Here is a 19,170-nt window from a genome sequence, read left to right as displayed (position 1 = left end):
ACAAGAATTGGTCAATAAAATATCATAATAATCACTTTGTCAGTGGACATGGAAATTATTTTCTATGTGATTTCCAAATAATGTAATTTATTAACCAGTTAACTGTTGCGATCTCTTTAAAAACTGTGAAAATTACTGTAACTGTTTAAATGTTTTTTATACTTTAAATGTTCGTTCAACAATGTTGCCTACATTCTTGCTGAACAAATATTTTCTATTAAGCTCGTCAATTAATAATCATGAATGTAATGCAAATTCGTCTTTCAAAAATTTTTTCTTTTACAAGGAGATTTAACGTTGATATCTAAAAAGTGTATTATTGTCAATTATCTCCGTCAATTATTTACTTCAACGAGACCTTTAATCATTTTTCTAGCACTCACACTTTAGTCTACAATATATCTTTGTTGCAAGTGAGCAATTATTATCTCGTTGATGGTACAGTTTTCAGAAGGAAATTATAAAAATCCAGAACAAACCGATGATCACAAGTATCGAGAGAGAAGTTAAATTTAGAAATAAAACTGTCATTTATTAAAAATATTGAGAAAGCAACATTTTCTTAAGTATAACCAACAACAATATATCGCCGTAAGGGTGAAACATAGTCGAATCTTCTATTTCATTTTATTCCTTCAATACACGCCGGATGTGTGTCTCTCTGTTCCTACAAACACAGCAAATATTTCCTTCGGCCATCGCGATTCGATTAAGCGCTTTACGCCATGGGTTACTAGTGTCACTACGAGTACACGGTATCCAACAGTTCAATGACGACCTTTTGAAGGTACGGGTGACGATCCATAGTAACGGTGTATAACAATTACTTGGACGCAGTGTGTATTTCACGTAGACGATTCGGCACAAACGGTCATCATCGCTGCATGCTTTTAAGGGTATACAGCTGCACTGGTGGGTGCAAACGTTCACTGTTCCACCATACTGTGTTTGCAACGTGTAATCAGAACCTAACGGGAAGCATTAATATCGTTTGGCATGAATTCACCATTGAAGTAGAATCGTCGATAAGAAAATATAATGTGTGTTAAACCTGACGAATTTTCATAAGATTGAGACTTCAAAGGTACGTACAATATTTTGTAAACACACACTCTTGTGTAATTTATTTTTAAAGGCTACATTGTACTTGGGATGCACATGTTTTGAATTTTATTTATGGCATTTCTTAAAGTAAGAATCTGGAAACAAAGTCGTTTATTTAAAAAAAAACAGTTGTAGCATAATTTTATATAATGTTATGACTAGACTGCAGATTTTATACATTAATTATAAAAATAGCTGTAATTTTAAACAGTAGAGAGAGTACATGAATTGGAGGGTGTATATACAGTCTGATAAAATAATGAAGGCAGAGAAATTCTTAAGTTTATGTCTGACGATTTATATTTATAAATTTATATATGACAATTTGTACTTATAAATTTATATACAACAATTTATATTTCTAAATCTATATATGACAATTTTTATTTATAAATTTATATTTGCACATTTATAAATTTATACTTGAAAATTTATATTTATAAATGTACATCTTTGTAAATTTATAGTTATAAATGCATGTTGTTGCAAATTTATATTTATGTATGGTTTTGCAAATTTATATTTATAAATGTATGTTTTTGTAGATTTATATAAATAAATTTATATCTGACAATTTATATTTATAAATTTATATTTGATAATTTACATTTATAGATTTATATTTTCAAATTTGTATTTACACAAATTTATGTTTGCCAATCTATATCTATAAATTGCAGGTATCACATCTGTATCACGTGTCCTTATGCAACGTGACATTACGTGACTTCACGTGACTCGAACATGTTTCCGCCTCAGTAAGCACGCACACCGTTCATGCTTGCATGAGTGCATTGTTTTCAATCGACAGCTCACTGACAAATCACAAATGTGGCAATGTGGCAGACTGAAATCAGAGACCTGAAGAAAAAGATTGACGTAGATCGGAGGAAACATTTGTGATTGTTTAAAGAATAGACAGCACAGCCCTTTCATGGTTAGCCGATTCAAAGAGAAATTACAAACGCACCGATTTCCAGTTTCAATCAAGCGTGTGACCATTGTCGCTGAAGAGTCGTGAACTCGATCGTTCGGTCCGAGACTTTGGATCTCAAAGGATTTGATGTGTGGCGTAACTTCACCTTCTCCGTCTTTGTGAATCCGTTTCCTCTGATGTTGAAAGTGGCTTTCGACGATCCCATTCGCTTTACGGGCGTGCGTTATTCCTCTCAAAGTTTAGCCCACTCCTGAACTAACAAAATGCGCTTTTCGACGATGTTTTTAACGGAACGGGAGATAATTGAAAGCTTTCGAACGTAGTGGCGTTTCTGTGTACCACAAAATTGATCGGAGCGCCGCTTGTCAAAGCTGGATTGCGAATTTGATACATCTGTTTGATGAACGCAGCATACTAGCGATATAATCTCCAAGATAAAATCAATTTGTCATGTCATACTCGCAATTTTAAAAAAGAGGCCATTTAAAGCGGTATAAAATCACAAAAGGAGATCATGAATATGAAGAGAGACCACGATTTTGAAGTATGAAAGGGGATTAATCTAGTGAGAAACTGCCATGAATGGAACGCTTTTGTTTAGAACAAGATAACAAAAAAACTAAAACACTTATCTAATTCTATTATATTATATTCTTATATAACTACAAGAATGCACAGTGTCAATGACTTTCTCTTACGCGTAATTGTTTTATTTCTAATTTCTTTAAAAACTGCATTTTGTCCCATTGGGTATTCATCTTATAAATATGGTTTTTTTATTTATTGTAAGTATATATCGTATTACATACAATCTTAGGTTATATAAATCTTCTTTGCATCTTCGAAATAATACATATTTGCATTAGTTTTCAAATAATTAGAAAGATCTTCAATCAATCTTCTTAAACAATACTAAATACTCTTTCGTTATCAATATTTGTTATTTATATAAATGATTTATTTTCGTTAGTTTGCTTCACTAACCAAACTAAATGCGATTTGGTCATATTAAAATCTTTAGCTGTTAATCTTATCAAAATCCCAACAGTTATAAGAAACAATTATTATATACATATATATAAACCACAAAGGTCTGAATTTAATAGAAAATGCACTAACTTTAAATAAAGCTCAAAAAGCAAAATTTAACAGATGCTTTGACGAGATTATATTATTACGACAACACGACTAGTGATTGTTCCATCCATAAACATTCCGTGTGTCCTATTCATAATCTTGTTAACAATGTTACAAATTTAATTTGTTTATTTACTATGATAAATGAAGACTATCCGACGCTATATGTGAACATTCTTGAAGAAACACTTGATTGAATTCAATAAATAAAAACTCTATCGAAAGTAACAATGCTTTATACAACGTTAGAAGAAAAAAGGAAAGACATAAAAAGAATAATTGTCTACCATAGATACGTATTAATCGGTAGCGGTTTAAAATTACGTGTATAATATGCATAATAATAATAATAATAATATGCATAATATAATATATATAATATGCATATATATACAAAAAGACTCACAATTTTTGTGATAACGGTAATGTCGCGCATAACGCGAAAATTTGTTCAAAGTTGAAAACTTCAAAAATTCAATTTTGGCGACGAAAAGCGGATTTCCAGCCCACTCTGCGTCGTCTCCAAAAAGCGATCCATTTAGCACGAAACGACCCATTCATCATTTACCGTTATCTACTCGGTGATTACGGCGTTTACGGGGGAGTTCAATTGCTAGAATGTCGGACTTTCGACGGGACTCAAAGAACACTCGCAGCAGCGTATCGCAGTATCGATGCTCTAAACGCGAACAAATTTATCAGCTTTCAACGTGGATCGTTCTGCCATGGACAAACATTATTCCGCTTGGTCAAAGTTGTATCGCTCCGGTGGAATTGAATTTCGGTCCTGTACTCTCGTCGAAGAAGCGTATTAATGGAGAAGAAAGCCCAGCGTTTGCTCGCTCCACGTGTAATTACGAGGCAACGTCCGACCAACGAGATATTATCGATTACAGTTGCCTTCCCTTTGTCCCTCCTAATTTTCCTGCAATTTGTTAGATCGTTTGCAGAACGGTATCCACTACGTGAAAGAGACAAACGGCTGTGTCAGCGTTCCGGACACGATGGTGCGTACTGATACGTTAATAAGTGCCACTCTTGCAGATCGCCGTTTGCCAAAATTTTCCTGCAACGACGGTACACTTTGAGAATTTATAATCAATCTTTAGGCAAATTTCTATTCTTGCTGATTATTTTGGAAAACCAGGATAAGGAAATAAATTTCCAGTGGAGTATTCTATAATTAACTAATTCGTTTTAAAATCTCGTTGCTTGTAGGACACGTTGATATATACATTGATATATACAGGGTATCCCAGTGTGTTACAGCAAAACTTTACCAGCATATGCTGTAAATAAAAATATGAAAAACATATTATATGAACACAGATTTTGAAATGCCTTGTTCAAAAGTTACGGCGGAAAGCCAGATTTCTTGATCGAAAGCATCTAATATCGAGACATCATTTAATTACTTTTCCTTACATTCGTTCCGAAATTAGAGTCACTAGTTATCTGAAAATAGATTTTAGATTAATTTTGTGTATTTACTATAGCTGATGTTTATATTATAGTACAAAGTAAAATCAAAATCGGTTTGTTTATTTCATTCTATACCTTAGAAACAATATTAATTGTAATTTATCAATTTTTATCTCTTTCGCAGTGCTATAGATTAACTAAAACATTGTATGAATTTTAGTTAATTTAATTTTAGTTCGTTTTGGTACAAAGTGTATATTTTATTTTGTTATATTTTTGAAAATTCCATATTTACCAGACAAAATAAACAATTTTTAAACAAATATGAAACTTATGTTACTGTATTAATTACATTTGGATTTTTTTATTTATAAAAATTCGAAATCTGGTTCAACTAATGTTTGGGTAAAACTGAAATTTGGAAATCGGTTTTTAAAAAATTTGGTTTTTCGATATAAACATTAGTAGCGACAAAATATTATAGACTCTAGTATTTTAACGGTATCTGATTATATTTCCATAAAAAATTGAAAAGTACAACAATATAAATGAACACTGTAAATAATGAAAAAGATCAGGAATGTATAACACAGTACAAAAGTGTCAATTCCCAATTAAAATATTGTGCTTGCGAAATTAGTATTTTAAAGGTATCTAGTTATCGTTCCATAAAAAAGGAAAGAAAAAAAAGTACAATAACAAAAATAAACCCTATAAATAATAAAAAAAAATCCAGGAATGTATAACACAGTACAAAAGTATTAATTCGCAATTGCCGCACATAATTTTGCGAATCGGAAGTAAAATATCGTGCTTGCGAAATTAACCCTAATCTGCGGTCTGAAAGCTCACAGATATGGAATTTCCGCAAACAATTCTTCCGCAACGTGAACTGTCCGTGATGATAGATAAAAACTGAAGTAATTTGCAATTAATACAGTATCTTCTGGCAGGTTAATGTGTTTTTAACGTTTGCAAAACGGCCGGAAATATTCGATCGTTGATCGCACAGCTGTGCGGAACCGCTGGAGAGGGGCAACAGGACAAAGCTGACGCAGGTCTTCCGATTCGACGAGGTTCAGCCAACCTGCTGGAATTTCGGCCATCTTGGTGGCGCCGACATACGGTAAGTTTTCTCTCTCGCCTCTCTGCAACATCAGCGCGATCCGGTAGAATGGTTCAGTGGTTGTAAATCAATGTACACCGGTTTGCATAAATGCTGTCTAGGCTAGTATATTTTTAGGGACCATCTTACTATCTCCATCTTGGTAGCGCTTCTAGATCCCTTCGGCGATAAAACGCGAAGCAGCCAATACGCTGTATAAGGCTTTGAATTGTTCGGTACATATTCTATACAGGCTGTCCCAGGTTTTAATGTTCAAACTTTGTCAATATATTCTATGGCACAAAGTAAGAAAAAAATGTTATGTAAACATAGATCGTATAGAGCTTTATTAAGAAGTTATAACAAAAATTCGTTCAAAATGAAATGAAAGAGAATAGAAACGAAATTCGCACGGTCATAAATTCGATCTTCGAACGACGTTAATCATGTATTGTCAACGACGGTAGACATTTCGAAATGTATTAATAAACACAGCTTACATAAACACACGGCATGTGCTGATCTATTCAAGCCAATGCTCGCAGTAACAGCAAGTTGATTACTATTCCTATTCTGAATTTTTGTTATAACTTCTTAATAAAGCTCTGTATGACCTATGTTTACATAACATTTTTTTCTTACTTTGTGCCATAGAATACACTGACAAAGTTTGAACACATTAAAACCTGGGACACCCTGTATATTAGAATTATTATTTTTATTATTACTATTATCATATTTATTCTATGTATTAGTGTTAGAACGTCATAACGTTTATACTTGGCAAATTATTATTAGAAATTTCCATCACGTATCACAGTACAGCAAGAGGTTAATTGCCATAATCTCAATACCTTATTCCGTGAAAACGTACATATTAATGATACGAATATTATTTTTATAATTTTACAAAGAGTTTATAATTTTTAAACAAGTGTCTTTAATTCGTTAAGAATGACTGTAGATGTGTTAACGACATATCGGAGCTTTACATCTTATTCTAGACGTTACGAGCATGTAGAACCGTGATATATTGTTCATTTTTTTATAAAATAAGTATTGACAAAGTACTATATATAACATGTAATAAGTGTTAGAAGTAAACAAAAAGATTATCAATAGGACGGTTATCTGTTTTTTGCTTTAAAAAAGGGTCTTTTTATTATTGAAATTCATTTTTCAACTACCACGAATTTTGTTCCTTAAAATATGAAGCCGCTATCGATGATATCTCCTTCATTTTTACCTCCAAACTTATTTATATCGGAACGCTGTGCAAGAGGCAGATTTATCTACGTAGTAAATACTAGTGGATGCAATACTTTTACCGTTTCAATAAATCAATATTGTGTCGAACACGCAGCTGTAAACGCAGGAATTGGTTAAATAACTATCCATATGTTGGGAATCACACCGATGTTCTCTTGTTCTTAACAATGCATAACAATTCATATTATTATCGCTGTAATCGGATCCGTGAGTTATCTAGCACTGGCACAGGGCTGTCACGAGAATGTCGCGGCACACAATGTGGATGGTTTTGTGTTAGGACGTGATAAAGTGCAAATATTGTAACTGATCAAATATTTTCCTGCGGTGGTATACGTGTGACATTTTGATGGCCGCGCGCTATACCCTAAAATACTGGTATTGACAGCAGAAGTTAATGGAAACGTACACTTACATAGATAGATTTACGGAAGTTCGAAGTAAATGAAAGTTCGTATCAAGAAATTTCGAATCGTACCGAAGTTTAGTCGGTTTTATTTAATCTTACATTTTATAATTTTGCCAAAGATCTATAATGACCTGCTATAAATAGCTATAAATATCTATGCTATAAATATCTATGCTATAAATATCACTGCTATATTTTTAACACTATAGTATACCTTCATATTTCAATTATATTTAACTATAAATAGTACAATATCACATAAAAGTAGTATGTAGATGAAAAGGTAGAAAAATAAAGAGAAACAACAACATGAAAGAGATGCACTTACTTCTTCTCGTTTTCCTTTCACGTCGTCTTACATTTTTTGTCTGCTACTCTTCCAATGACGTTAACTTCTTTAAAAATGTAATAATATATTTAATAAATCATTTTTGTTCTATTTCGACATATTTATGCAATCTTCGTGCTGCGTTCTCAATTTTTAACTGAAACAACTACTAAAATCATCTATCCTTCTAAAATTTATTTAGAGAAGAAGCACTATATTTTACTAAACATAAGAACAACGTGATTGTAATACAGTGAGGCAGATCAGCATTTTGTTTACAGTGAACATAAATCTTTATTCTGTTTATTATTATTTCGATCGAATAATAATATTACGAGTACACAATAAATATTTGGTATATTTCTACGAATATAGAATATTTAGCTGATTTTTATGAATATAGAATATTTCGCGTACCTGTAAGAATATAAAATGTTTGGCATACCTGTAAGAATATAGAATATTTGGCATAATTGTACGAATATGGATTATTAGATATAATTGTTCAAATTGAATTATTAGACATAATTGTGCGAATATGGATAATTAGACCCAATACTGTGAATTTAGAGTATTGGCATACATTGCCAATAAAAAAAAATGATTGTTAAAACCTATAAATATTTGCCTTAAAAGTGAAGACGCTTGATAAAATATTGAATAACATCTTCGGTTGTCATAAAATATTTTCGCAATAACTCCGATGAAGCGGAATCGAATCAATTTGTACAGCTAATATTTAAGTTTCCCTAATTGCACGGAAAGAACATTTCGTGGTCGACTTTTTCAGCGTTGAATTGGCGAAACGTAGCGTCAGGGTGTGTTAGAAAAGCCGGCACCGCGATCCTCCGATATTTGCACGAGTTGGCCTTTTCTTCCGGGCGTCAGTTCGAAAAGCGCTGCAATACGTACTCGCGACTGTTTGCTTGCGTTTTATCGGCTCGATTCCCGATTGCGTGCGCGCATGCTAATGGTAGCGGTAGAAATTCCGTCGGATTTAGCGTTGTCTCCGCGCAAACTGCCCCAGAAAGTACAAGGGGATCGTGCGAGCGCGGCTCGGTGCTACGCAAACAAAAGAGAAAAGTCGGGATAATGGCCGGCAATCAGTGGTAAATGTGGCAAAGGGAGAGAGGCTAACAATTCGCTTACGACCCGGAAAAAGGAACTTTCTTTCGGTGGGGAAGTTTTCATTCGAAAACCGAGAGTTCCCCGCTTTGGTGCTTAAAGTTCCGCGGCGTTACGCTCATACTAGCATTCGGAGCACGTGCTTAGCTAGATATCAACGGGAGTGGATTGTATCGTCGCGACTAACTGCGCGAAGCCGAGTTTAGTATCTTTCGTAGTGACCGTCAAAACTTTCTAAATGCCAGATGGTTTCATGTGTGTATGCGTGAGAATTACTCTTTTTTCATTCCGGGAATATGACTAGTCGTGTAATTAACGACATCTTTATGGTATCGCGAATAAGTAAATTTCGGACACAGATTGATTAACAAAGAAGACTATTCAACTGACGATGAAATCGCAGAGATTTTTTTCTACATACTGAGTGTCCCATTTGAAGTTAAATATTTATTTAATGTTGTTTAAATCTTCGTTAAACGTCCCAAAATTTCCCAAAATATAAACTTTAAACAGCATTTGATCTTCTTATCTAAATTACGTTTGATCTTCGAAGATCAAATGTATTTAGGTCAATGAACTGCCCTTGAAATATACTATCTGTTCACATACTTAAAAAGTATACAGCCTATTAAAAAAAATCTAGGTCACTTTGAAATCTCGGAAGCATGTCCACCCAGCAAAAATTTGCAACCATTATAGGATGTCGTCCTCGAAACAGGGCAAGTTTCGTTTGACACATTTCTTGAAATGAACTGTAGTTTAGGAGATAATTGAGTGCGTTACTTCAAATGAGACATCCTATACATACAGGATGAGTGAAAAAATGTACAACTATTAGCAACTGTTATGATTTCATTAGTATTATCACCATTACCATTTGTTATCATTAATTTTTTTCTAATTATAATTTATCATTAAATTATTATAATACACTTTCATATAATAAACATAATTAGCTTTGAATTGTGCCCATAATTATGAAAGTGGTCTAAGTCATATATTTCTTGTGTGTGTGTGTTTCGAGATATTTAATGAATCGCATTTGAATAAATTAAAAAATATTTTTACATTATGCGACATTTTAATTTATAATTTTTTTAGTCTTGATTAATGGAAATTTATTATAGATATGAAATTTTGTGTGAATTTCATAGGAAAATATTGTTTTTAAAGCTTGAATTGACTTAGACCATTTTCAAAATTAACTGAATGTCCTATAATTGACTTAAAGTAATAAAAAATTGTGATTTTTATTTGAGCCGTTTATTTTGAAAGTGGTGTAAGTCCAATGTCATCGAAAGAAATTGTAAGTGGCGTTGCGTGGGGTATTTAGACAATACAAGCTCAGATTCGGCATTTTGAATTTCTTTAAAAAAAAGAACTTATACCACTTTCAAAATAAACGGTCCATTTGAAACAACAACTTTAACGAAATAATTCATAAACATTTATTAATCATTTTTAAAAAGTAATCCATTTTTATCATAATTTCGAGTTTCTAAGATTTTTAAAATGTTCCTGAAGAACTGGAGGGATGTATGGTAGTAAACACATAAGATCTTTATGTTTTTCTTCCGTTACTGGTCTAGTGGTGTTGTATAATGGAAGTAATTGAATATTTTCGTATATTTTTGGTCTTCCTCTTTTAGGTGAAAGATCCAAAACTTGGAATTCAGAATCATCTAAAGAAGTCTTATAAAACATTTTATAAGGTTCATTTTTCAAGAATCTCATCCATTGAATTTTTAGCCAAGAGACAGATTCGCCCGCGATATTTTTTACTCTCTTTGTTATTGATTTTTCAAGTGATTTCGTTGAAATAAAATCCGGCTGCGACATTCGTTTGATCGAAAATGTATTTCTCTTTCTACATTTTTCGATCAATTCATAGTAATGTTGACTTAGACCACTTTCATAATTAACACTAAATGAATTCCGTATAACGTTGTAATTATAACTACTATCTAAAGGTTCATTTTTGACGATATCGTAAAAATTACATTGAATAAATTTAGTTTAAAATCATGTCGTGTGAAATACGTGATAAATTCATTTTTTTTTTAAATTTTGACTTAGACCACTTTCATAATTATGGGCACAATTATATTTTAATTGTCTTTGGATGACAGAACGGCTAGTTCGCTACAGAATGCATAACAAAATATTTCCAAACATTACATTCGGGTGGAATGAAAAAAAATCATGTTCTCTTTGTTACGTTCGACCTAGTTCTGTTACATGCAATTATCACTCAACGGTTTGCGCTATCGGTTATGGAACACGTGATCATCAACACTGCGTTATTACGTGTTTGGGAACACGTACATCTGCATCCTTTGAAATCTGTTGTTTGATTGTATACTGACATTGTACCGGCGTAGTACCATTTGCATCTGATAATACATTTATGTTGGTAATCTCGTAATAACGTATTTTGAACGCTGCTTGCAAATAATGGACGTTACACAAATCTGGTATATGTCGATTGTTTGTTTATGTTGTTTACAATAAATACGTAGCACATTTTCCACAGGTTCCGACTATGTTGGAAAAAATTGTTTATCGCATGGAACGACACAACATAATATATATTACAATCTTAAAATCAGTGCAATCTTGTGTGAATCAAATATTTAACTTAAACTGCATGTAAATCTGATTATTGTCTTAAATTGTATATAAATCTAGTTATCTTGTTAAATTGTATGTGGATCTAATTATTAACTTAAATTTTTTATAAAATTGATAATTACCTTAAACTGTATACAAATCAGGTAATTGTTAATAAACATATCGTGAATTTGAATTTGATAAAAAGTATTGTCTTGTCAGATGAAAGCTATATCTGTAGCTATACATATATGACCTTACATGTTATCCGTTGGTATTAAATTAATACAGTGCATATTAGTCTGACAAAAAATTTGATTAAAAATGTATTATTTATAATGTATGGTTGGCATCCTTTAAAAATTAATTTGTTCGAGGAGTATAATAAGTCATAATACATTTCCTAAATACATATTTTTTCTAAAACTATAATCCATTTTCGTACTCATATTATTCATACATGTAAACTACAAACTACTAATACAGAAAATACTAATAAACTAATACAAATTTTTTATACTTTAACACTTTGACTGCCAGTGTCATCCACAGATGAATGACAGAATTATTTGCTCAGATTTGATAATTAATGTTCACGCTAATCTATCATATCTTCCTAATTTCATTGGAGTCTGAAAATGGCAATGATGATGACCATGTAATTGACGTCATACAATTTAAATGAGAAAGGTAATAACGTCGATTGAATGTAATTGATCTCATACAATTCAGCTTTCCAATTGTGATTTGATTAAATATGATTAAATATGATTAATTGTAAGAAATTTTTAATGTGGTTGACGTGGCAATCAAAGTGTTGAAGTTGTGTGCTGATAATTCGCAGAAAATTCACAGACAAAAATTGATTCGGAATGTTCAGGAAGAAAATGTTTGCCCTGTCGGTGCGGATAGATAAACCGAAATATTTTGGATGCAAAAATGAAGGTACAGTCTTCTAGAACGGTTAACTGGGAAGCGTCGACTCTATCTCTTCCGATATCACGAATTCTTGCCGGCGTATAAGCACAGGTACGGTAAAAATGCTAAGCTCGTTGGAAGATGAGAGGTCGCGCGTCTTGTTTTCCACCCGTTTCCTTCCAGCCCCGTAATACCGCGCCCCGGACCGACACGGTGGTTATGGTGAAATGTGCATGGTTTCGTTCCTTGTTATACGCGGAACGAGAGAGTCTGCCGGTTCGTCGTAGTTAGATGCCTGGCAGTTTTCAATATTTTCTTCAAGGCTTTCCGTGGAAATTGCTTTCTTCGCTATTGGTCGCAGTGGTGAAGATACCCTTCTTGAAAAATCTATGTGTTGGTGGCGTGATTTCCCGCGTTACATTCACCGGATACAGGAAATAATTAAGCGCATGCAAATACAGCGAGTAACATTAACCCTAGCATGCTTCAGCAAGGCTAAAAAAATGTCCACAGAATTTTAAACATGTATTTTTGTACTAACGACGTTCTTGTTATATATTTCTTATATTTTATTTTTCCATGAATAGATACCCAAATCCGTACATCTGATAATGTAATTCGAGGATAGTTACACAAATTTATATTTCTGGAATTGGTTTTTACTGAGGAATGTATTAGGTGTACAATAATTCATCTCTTATTAATTGTGTAACTGAATTAAATGTGAACTAAAAACTCGGATTCGCACTTGTCTAGATTTTGTTGTTTTGGAATAATACAAGAACATATTGAAGTCAACAAATATTAATAATATTTGTAATATTAGTAATTTTAGATCATTGAAATAAGTTTCTAAGCAATCATGGTTTTTATAAAATAATTTACGTAAATTGGCATAAAACTCCATCCTTTGATACATATACATTATATCACTGTATAAAATCGAGGTTTCGAATAAATCATACTTGTTCGTTTACTAAAGATACGAGATATTAATTAGAAGAAGGTATTACCAAAGGTGTCATTAAAGTTTAGATAAAATATCTATATTGTCATCTGGTTTTGTATTTTGAATGAACATAAGCTGCACTCTGTAGTGTATATACTACATTTTATGATTATTATTGTCCTTATAGTCCTTGTATGTATAATAAGTATGCCAGTAGTTCCTTCGTATATTCATCACGAATACGTGTACGATATTACTAACAATATTTCATGAGGGCCCAATGATTTTAATTGGCGGACATTGAAAATGACCGATTTAAATATGAACTCGTCGTTATTGCGATAACATTTCACCTCAAATAGTCGTGCGCACGATATGAATTACATTATCGAGCATTATCGGCTGCGGAAGTGCAGACGAGTATATAAAAAAGTAATTAATTTTCCAGCATTATTACGCCGAGTAGAATAATTTTAATTAATACACGAGGCGTCGTCGATGAGAACTTCCAGGAGAGCGTGCAAAAATCGTCATTAACGGAATCCTCTTACTTCCAATAATAAAATCATTTTAATTAACGAACACCGTTTAATTTAAAAGCACTCTTATACATATTGTTAACTTGAAACTATATTATTCCACCCGTGTCTGCAGAAATACCTAAGTATCGCGAAGCTTATAATTTTCCTTGGAAAGAACAAAACGTGCTCAATTCACACTAAGTTTATGGAACGCGTCATTTTGAGACATTCCAAAATTTTAAACTTACGATTATTGAAATGCAAAGATACATTTATCAGGAATTTATTATATAAACTTCTTTTATTTTACATAATTACATTACTTAAATTCTGATAAGACGGCACTAAAAAAATTCACCGTTATCATTCATGGCTTGCTAGTGCATTTGAGTTGCATTATTGCAACGATCTACATTAGAGTACAGAGTTAATCAAAGTGACCTTTGAAATAAATTATTTATTATTCAGTGACCAAAAAATTTTTGTCGTTTAATGGTGTTAATATAAATTATTAGGGAAAGTTATTATAAATATAAAAAGTTATGACTATACCAAGTGTTTTGACACTTAAATTTAAGATTTTTCAAAAAGTGGAGTTAATTGATTTGTGCAGTGAGCTGCTCATATACAGGATGAGTCATTTAACTCATTCACGTTAGCTTCTCTTCTAGACTACATGCTTCATAAAAAAACTGTTTCGAACAAAAGTTGTTTCGTATAAAACGGAGCATACACGGCAACAATTAATTGTTTGCTATTTTCCTTTTTTTATCGAAACATGGTCGTTTCATAAAATATGAAACACTTACACATGTATCGCTTGCATTGCTTAATGACCTACTTGCTTGCATTGATTGTAATGAACAACATTTCGAACATTCCTTGCATTAAAAATCAACTAATGAATATCTTGATAAACATTAATCTCTGAACAACTGTACCTTACCAACTTTTTATTTTATATTTAATAGACTTTCTACATCATATTTTAATAAAAAAAAGGAAAATTGCAAAAAGATAATTGTTGCTGTGTACGCTTCTCATTATACTAAACAATTTTCGTCCATAACATTTTTTAAAAGGTGTATGCTCGTTATTTTTACGAAACAACCTAAAATAGTAGTGTTTAGTGCTAGCGTTAATGGAGACTTTTATTTATTCGATATTCGCATAATAATATTGATACAGTGCAGAAATGTTTGTTGCAAATAATAATCAGATTTAAAAGTGTATTACTCCAATGATGTATGGAACTGAAGATCAATAAAAATTTCTTGACAATAGGAAAAGAAATTTAACTAGGAAACTTCTTGCTAAAGTACTTTAAAATATTTCATAGCAAAATATTTGTTAGTTGTTCCTTTTTTACAAAACTGAAGCACAAATCTTAAAATTTTCGTTGCAGCACGAAAATTCATTTTTTTGACCTCAGAAATCTCAGTTCCTACATAATGCTTCCTCGACCATTAACAGAGAAGAATGGCGGCGCAGTTACTGCGATGTAGATGTTTTCAAGCCGAGGATGTGTGTATGCAGCTCTCGGTAACAGAAGGTATTTTCGAAACCATGTTAAGGTTCCTGCTGTTCCTCGGTTTACGACAGAACATTGCTGTTTCACGTACACAACAACGAACGGAAAATTAATTGCCTTCGGCGCTGAAATGAAGCAACCTGCGAACTTCCCAAAGACAATACAGCCCCACCGTTATGTAAACTCATTTGGAACTATTGGACGGAATTTCTGTTTCTTTATTTGGCTCCAGAGAGAGAGAGAGAGAGAGAGAGAGAGAGAGAGAGAGAGAGAGAGAGAGAGAGAGAGAGAGAAAGAGAGAGAGAGAGAGAGAGAGACTGATTTTTCCAAATAGTGTATTTCTATGTTCTTTTTGAGACAGAGAGAGAAATTGCAGAAATAAGTAAATAAAATAGAATTTCAATAGTGCTTTTGTTTTATGATTTACTTCTTAACGTGTTTAAAAAAAAAAGTAAGCTATTCTTACCGTGCAAGCTAATAAATTAACACAATTATTTATACGTACATATATTGTATAACATTCTATTTATATTTTAAGAAGTTGTTACAAGAAAATTGTTCCAAGTTGTACGATATACAGTGACTAACGAAACTGTTTACTGGACTACGGATTTTATGCATTTATGGTAACGTTTAATAATTGTAATTTGAAATAATAAGAACATTATAAGAACTTAAAAATGTCAACGTATCTCTCATTTTGAGTTCATTAAAATTGTAAAAGAATGAAAGCACTTCCTATATAGTTTTTACTCATTACAATTAATGAGGATAAGTTTTATTTAGCATAAAACTATGGCAAGTCACATGTTTTCAATTCCGAGATATTGTCACTTAAAGTCGCTTAAAAGTTCTGAAAAACTTTCTGTTAAAACTTCAATTACTTGGAATGGCGAAACGAAATATAATACTCACGTTTCTTAACTTTTTTATCTGAGCCTGTAACGAAAATTTAAAATATTTGTAAAAATGACCTGTTTTTGGTTAAAATTTGTGTATATAAGTTATCAAAGTTCTACAAAACGTTGAAAAGAGCATTTCTTCTGAGCCTGTAACGAAAATTTAAAATATTTGTAAAAATGACCTGTTTTTGGTTAAAATTTGTGTATATAAGTTATCAAAGTTCTACAAAACGTTGAAAAGAGCATTTCTTCTGAGCCTGTAACGAAAATTTAAAATATTTGTAAAAATGACCTGTTTTTGGTTAAAATTTGTGTATATAAGTTATCAAAGTTCTACAATACGTTGAAAAGAGCATTTCTTAATTTGGTTATCACTTCAACCAGTTGCATTTTTTGAAAATAATTTTTCAGCCATTGTCTAAGAGACTAGTCCTTCTATTGTTTAAAAAAATGTTCAAGTTACTTCGTCCAATTTTACGAACGAACCGATACTTCGAAGAGTGATAATAGAAATGGTTTTGCATTACGGCTAACATGTTTCCTAATTTAACGCAAATTGGAAATTTTATTGGACGCCCGAGCATCCAATATATCAGAAAAGGGTGTGTATGTATAAAAAATTGAAAATACGGGTAGTCTGAACTGTGTTTCAGGTCTCATAAAGAAGCTTGCTACTCACTCCGTTTGCTCTAGCTGCTTTTCTGGGAAATATTACAACGAACCTTAACACTTTCGTACGTTCATTTTTAACTAGTTCGCGGCTAGGAGCTTGATGAAGTCAGTCTCGTAAAATAGCAAGGAAGGATGGTGGGATGGTGGCTACATTGTGGCAGAAACATTTCAGAAAGTAACGTGGACCACGGTGATGCAGCAGAATTCTTTATCGTAGAAAATTATTCACATAGTTAAATTAAATCTGCTTTTACACATTAAATGTGAAAGCACACGGAGTCATTTGGAAATGTTTGCATACATCTGCATGAATCTTGAGTGTTCAAACAATCCTGTCAGACATTTTACTCTTATCTATTCTCTAACTATGACAGGAACAGTTGCCATGAATATATTAAAATTAATAAAACCTGTTATTGTAATAAAAATGTTAATGAGTCCTTTTTTAATTCCAGGTGAAATGGAGAAGTAATTTTTTCATGTGAAGTAGCTTTATTCTATGAAAATTGTCATATTTCATCTAATTTTTCATGCTTGAAATTAATAAAACCTGTTATTATAATAAAAATATTAACGAGTCCTTTTTTCATTGTTCCCTTCTTTTGAAATATAGGAACAATCTTTTGATGAAAAATGGTTCTGGTCTAAAAAAGTTGCCATAGTGCATATAATAAATTGGCTTTTAAGTACCGCGGTCTGAAATACTAAGAACGGGATTCATCGAAGTTCATCCTGGTACTCAAGGGAGACGAAAGTTTGTTAATTATTGAACGTTTCTAACATTAATTATCCCTTGCACGAATGTATGCAAGAGCATATTGAATTATGAGAAATGTTCAAGTATGCCGCGTGTCGTCTTATAATCGTATCTCGAACTTTAGATGCTGTTCAAATGTTTCACATGGTATTTCGTAAATTACATTTCGGTTCCATTGTCACTACACTCACGTAACTCGCATTGTTGCTCCTGATTCCATTACTAATTCCAGACTTCTCTAATCGAATCACTTCTAAGATTAATTCAACTCTGATGTGGTTTTCAAATCTTGCATTACAATTATTAGGATCGAAAAAATAGGATAGGAAAAATTCATTTTCACTAACTATCTATTGACATTAAATTTTCTTGACGCGATTTCGATTCATGTCCATTCATTCAGATGAGATAACGAAATTTGAGTATTTTATACACACGTATTTCCATTATTTTTTCATGTTAGGGTAGTTTTTCAATAAATGATAAAATATTAGTTTATTTTCATGTAAATGATTATATATTTATTTTTATGTAAATGTTCGTACTACTAGCAATTGTAACTTTCTCGTAAATTTCGACTCGCTTAGTTTGTAAATCAGTGATTCGCTTATTTCATTTCCTTTTATATCTTGTATTGCACACCACAACTTTAACACAGCCTTATAGTATAAAATAGACAATGAGAGAGAACAATACAAACAAAACTTAATAATCAATAACTAGGATTTTTTTTATTCAGTATTTTCTTTTACTTTAAATGGGTCTCTGCATTTGATTATACGTTTCTTCTTTACTCTTTTCCTTTTTCATTGCTTCGAAACAAAATATTTGTTTTCACCGATCTACAAAGTTTTCAATCTCGCTTCCAAAAATATGTCCCAAGGGCTCTCTCGGACAAATCGACCGGAATCTATTTGAGTCGAAACTTTCGAGTCCCCAGTTTTCATTAATTTGGTAGATCCACTCTTCTCTTTTTCTTCAGTACTTTCCTCCCTGAAAATTAATCTGACCTTGTGAGTTGCTTCAGGACGGAATGACTAGGTTTCACTTTACAAAGAAACGTAATCCGAATTTCCTGTGAGATCAATGTACTGTTAGAAAGAAAACACCAAGGAGCTTCCACTGTTATTTCAAACGAAAAGTGGAAGCAGCGGAGAAATGTAGATCAACGTTCTACTTCATGCAAACCATAGAACAGAGAAATGATATTTACGCGAATCCAATGTAAGCTACGAGGAAAAACATTCGTTTCAGATATGTTGCAATCATATATCTATGTATATTAGATTCATGTGCAGAAATAACTGTGATCTTGATTACTTTATATCTTGGCGTCTATTTTTAAAAACATTGTTGTCAAACTCATTCCATCAATTTGTACTTTCGGTAAAGAAAACGTAGATTTTATGCCTTAAAAATGGAATATTATCTCGTGAAAATTGTTTGCAACGTTAAACAATCATTTGTCCAAGAA

The 19,170-nt window shown here is 32.2% G+C and overlaps 1 long non-coding RNA gene across 1 annotated transcript; it reads left to right on the top strand.

The window, feature by feature from the left end:
• Positions 1-343: 343 nt before the first annotated feature.
• Positions 344-3,185, top strand: LOC143261382 (uncharacterized). The gene is made up of 2 exons (XR_013035521.1): positions 344-1,084; positions 1,785-3,185. It is a non-coding gene; the product is annotated as an uncharacterized LOC143261382 (long non-coding RNA).
• Positions 3,186-19,170: the final 15,985 nt, after the last annotated feature.

The sequence above is a fragment of the Megalopta genalis genome, chromosome 1, assembly GCF_051020955.1.
Source record: "Megalopta genalis isolate 19385.01 chromosome 1, iyMegGena1_principal, whole genome shotgun sequence".
NCBI lineage: Eukaryota > Metazoa > Arthropoda > Insecta > Hymenoptera > Halictidae > Megalopta > Megalopta genalis.
Note: the sequence above shows the minus strand (reverse complement) of the source record. Positions and strands in the feature narration are given on the sequence as shown.